Raw genomic sequence first — 4,749 nt, forward strand, 5'->3', positions numbered from 1 at the left:
AAGATTTGCTTGTCCCCAAGCAAATTATATGCAACTAACTAATGGAACGGGATAAAAACTGAGAGCTAGCTACAAATCGTCCACTTAAAACAATTTATTGCAATTAAACTAACATGTATAGCAAATACTGTCAAATGCAAACGAGTTATAAGATGTTTATAATAAAGCTTAACTGTCGACCTTTCAAGACCTTTGATAATGGACTCTCACGGGTCACTCTTCTCTCATGAAGCAAAGGGTAAGCAAGTATATGTAAGAGAGAAAGAATAAGAAGTCACTCACCTAACTACGACTGACAGAAACATGCATGCATTATAGTATGAAAGACAATTATAGCTACCGTACACATACATCCCAACCAAACAAGGTCCCGTCACAGACGAGGGCTTATTTGCCACTTCCCGTGCCAGTATATGATTAAATTTCCTTCGCCGTCTTCATATTCACACCGCCAAAGCCTAAAAACCATTTACATTCCCCTCACAATTCAACTCCGGCAACCACTGACGTCAGGCCTCCTTCCATCTGCCCATCATCGCATCCCGCCTGCCAGACCACCAACAGAACGCCGACCACACTCATCTATTCTTTCTTTCACTCGCCGCTGCTCATGAGCACCACTCACCTTACTATCACCACCAAATATTTGTAATAAGCTGTCTTAGATGCAGGTATGGAATATTACAAATTCGATTACTCCGACGATGATGCCGATGAACTAATTGTCGACATTGAGGACCAATACTACAATTCCAAAGGTTGCTTCTTTTAATTTTAAGTTTTTTTATTTTATTTAGTTCTTAATTGCTTGATCGCTTTTTAACGTTTTAATTAGTTGCTATAATTTATTGCTGGTGTACTTTAATCATGTCATCGATGCGTTTCAAGAAGCGATTTTGATGTTAGTTTTGATTTATCTCTGCTCATTATGGCCTTTTACTATAAGTTTTTATGTTTAGGTTTATGATATCGCTAATGGTAGTGTAATGTGTTTTGTGTGAGCAATTATAGGTGGCTTCACTTCGAGATATAATATAATTCTAGGGTTTCATTCTCTTTTTTACCGACTGTCCGTCTCTTTCTCTCCTATTGTCGTTGTTGAATTTTTTTATTTCGAGTTCACAGTACAAAATCGATTGATTAAACTCGTTGCTTCACTTCCTGTTAACTTCGTATAATTATAATTCAGGGTGATGTCTTAGGTAAGCATGTGTTCTAATACTTAATTGTTGGCATTCACAAAAGTGTTAGATGGAGGCATTGGTCGGTAGTGAAGCGAGTTGGCTTGCAGGAGTTGTCGCTTTTCCCTGGTTATGAAAAGTTTGATTCTTTTTCCTCCCTTCTATTCTGCTTATCCTCAATTGGGGTTATTGATTTATTGTTATCTTATGTCCTCTCATTTAATCATGATTCCCAAGTTTTATTTTTGAGAACATTTACATGTTGAAAATTGTTATGGGAGCATATCAAATTTGCTTATCCCCTTATCATGTCCCATTTCACATATTGATGTGGATACGCATAGAGCCACAGACTGATGTGAGGCTCCAGGAAAACATGTTCCAGAATAGTTGTCTACTCGGTGGTGTTTCATGAGGTACAAAAGGTGTTGGGTGTTTAGGAGACCTCTTTGTTGAGTTATCCCGCTTAGAAGACCTTTTTGTTGAGTTATTGCAATTAGAAGAACAGTCTAGAATAATTCTTCTCTTACACTCTAGTTTTGTGGTTGTCATCGACTCATCGTGACTGCATTTTGCTTTATATGTGTGCAAAATTGTGATGCAGTGTTGCATTCTTATGCTCTGCAGGTCACGTTAGCTGAATTCAAGGTTTCTTGAAGCGCTAGCATATATTAACGTGCTCATATTGGGGATTCAGATTCAGTTTGCTTGTGAGTGGGGCAGATGTTATGCTACAGTATTCATGTGAAAAGGTGGCCATATAACTCTCAGAATTTTCTTATTACTATCTTTCAGATTTTTGTGGGAAACTCATATATATCTGCAACTCATCTATAGACCATTTGTACATTGCAGAAGAATCTGGAAAATGAGAAAGCAAGTTTAGATGTGCCGGTTGGTGACTTATAGTTTTTAACGGACAAAGTGACGGTAACACAGGTGAACCATTTTTCTGGTAAATTTTTTAATTAATGTTAACTTTTGCTTAGCATTGTGTCTAAGCATCTTGTTTGAATATGAGTATGTACGACTTAAACTGAATAATTGGTAAAAAGAACTCTTTTATTGTTAAGTAAGGGGACTGGGCTTAAAACACATTATTGTTCTAGGTATATCCTCTGCAAACGGTTTTCTAAGTATTTATCTCACTAAATCGCCTCAGTTGGTGGCTACTTGGCTGATAAGCTAGTCTGCATACTAATTTAAGTGGTTAATGAGCTGCACATTCTTATGGAAAAATACTGTATTTCTAAAATACTGCTAGTCATATAACCGACATTATATTTTAGGGTCAAACTAAGATTATATATTTAAATGTGGGGTGGGGTGATGGGAGGCAAGGAAGTAAAAAAAATTATTGTAAAAGACGACTCCCCCTTTTCATGGTCTGAGAAAATCCCTCATTTGATGAATGACAAGTAAATTATTTGAAACTGTAATCAGAGTTGTAAAATAGGTGTGGATGACTTCAAGTCTATTCCTTTCATTTGTTTAATATGATTATCTTGTTAGCTTGTTTTTCTCATTTAAATTAGGAACTTTATAATGTTGCTACAATTAACAACTCCTTTGTTCCTCTTCATTTCAAATACAGTCAATCACTTCAAGGTGTAATTTCTCTAGAAAGAATAAGAAGGACCAACACCGGAAACTAATTTAGTTGGGGTTTTCGACAATCAATTTCACAGTAATCTCAGCAGGTAAGAAAGAGAAACCCTTTTTTTAATTTAATTAATTGAGCATTGAATATTGAGTTTTTGCATTTAATTAGTTGGGGATTTCGCCCACTAATCTATACCCTAAAGTCCCTAGTTTCTCGTTTTTTAATTTTAATTGGAGGGGTATTATATTTCTGGTAGAAGAATTTTAATTGTGGTTTGATGATGATGAAATCTGGACAATAATTTATACCCCAAGTTTCAAGGCCTTGGGGATTTCACCCATTAATATATACCTCTCTCCATTGGCAAAAGCATTTGTAGTATTATTCTTGTCTAAGTTACAAGGTCTATTGGTATTTTTATTCATATCTCGACATTATGGTGTTGTTTTGGTTAGTAGTTTGATACGTTTTTTTTTTCAATTGCTTACTGCCATTTGTGTGAAACCAAAAGTAAGATGCAAACATTCCACAACCAGATACAAATCTCACCACGATTGCAAACTCTCCTTTGGGTAATTTGTACTCCAAATTATAATAGAATTGACTTTTATTCATAATATGTGAGACTTTCTGATTGCTTTCGGTAATTAGCTAATATGAGGCAGGTTTTTAAACCCTCCGACCATAATGGTTCAAATCCTGCAGGATACTTGCAAGGTTTACGAATCTGGAAAGAATACTCGGTCATAAATTAAACTAGTTCAAATGAACCTCAAGATGTCAAGGGTAGTATACTAGTATGTGTAAAAAGTTTACATATTGGTTCTCATGGTTTATAGAGAAAGAGTTAAATTGAACTATTTATTGTATGAAGAGTTGGTACCAAACAATTGCAAGGTGTGTGAACAACCTTTTAAAACCAAATTCGTAGCATTTGAATGTTCAACTGACCACGATTAGCTTATGCAACAAAAAATTAAGTTAGTCAATTTCAACAAGTTTGGTACAGAATACTACTGGTTGGTTATCAAGAGTGTAAATGATGATGCTCACTAAAGTTGGTTGCTTTATTAAGACTTAAATCTTTGTCATACAGGTCATGCTATAAAATTTGGGCCGTGATGTACCATCACATCTAACTTGTGCTTGTTAGAGACTAGCACGACCGAATTTTGAGGCAATAATGGTTATGTTGACGGCACAACAATTGATTAGATCACGACTGAAATCGAGATTTAACACCACGTACAAGACTATTTTGGGTGATTTTATGGAATATTTGGTCTATTTGGTTGGTTCTTAACTATGCCATTTGTTTTGAATTTGGTTGATGGAGGATATTTGTTTGTCGATGGCACGACGACTTAAGCATGCGGATCATGGTTGGTACCTTGCTGCTATTCTGCTAAATGTTGTTGCCTAATGGATTTGTGCCGGTGTTGGTCTTTGTGTTAGTTAGTTGTTAGTTGATGTCATCTTTGGTCGTCGTGCGCCTAAATTGCTGTGGTTGTCCTGCTACCTGTTACCGCTAGATGATGCTTCTACTTGTTACCGCTGCTGTATGTGATTTTTTTTACACTTGGATGTAAAATATTTGAACACCGACATTGTTGTGCCGGATGATATACAAGTGTTGTGGGAGTTATTGCATTCTTGTGTATGTATTATTTGTTCATTTCGATATCTTGATTGCCATATTTGGAGTTATTTAATTTCTCGGGTGCTACACAGGTTTGTTGGTTGTCATTCTCTTGCATGTATTGTTTGTTCATTTCACTATTTGGATTGTCAAATATTTAGTATATTGCTACCAAACTTTTTTGGTAGCAAATAATTTTTTTTTTAAATAACTACTTATCGTGGCGGTTCTTTACCAAACAACCGACGTTATAATTATTTTTAGTGGTAGTTATACTCCAACAACCGACGTTATAAATACCTTTAGCGGCGGTTTTGTAACAAACG

The 4,749-nt window shown here is 35.7% G+C and overlaps 1 long non-coding RNA gene across 1 annotated transcript; it reads left to right on the forward strand.

Annotated features, from left to right (window-relative positions):
* Positions 1 to 441: 441 nt before the first annotated feature.
* LOC141626896 (uncharacterized) lies at positions 442 to 4,527 on the forward strand. Its single transcript, XR_012536465.1, has 5 exons — positions 442 to 758; positions 1,809 to 1,933; positions 2,037 to 2,120; positions 2,776 to 2,881; positions 3,881 to 4,527. It is a non-coding gene; the product is annotated as an uncharacterized LOC141626896 (long non-coding RNA).
* Positions 4,528 to 4,749: the final 222 nt, after the last annotated feature.

The sequence above is a fragment of the Silene latifolia genome, chromosome Y (assembly GCF_048544455.1).
Source record: "Silene latifolia isolate original U9 population chromosome Y, ASM4854445v1, whole genome shotgun sequence".
NCBI classification, from domain to species: Eukaryota; Viridiplantae; Streptophyta; class Magnoliopsida; order Caryophyllales; family Caryophyllaceae; genus Silene; species Silene latifolia.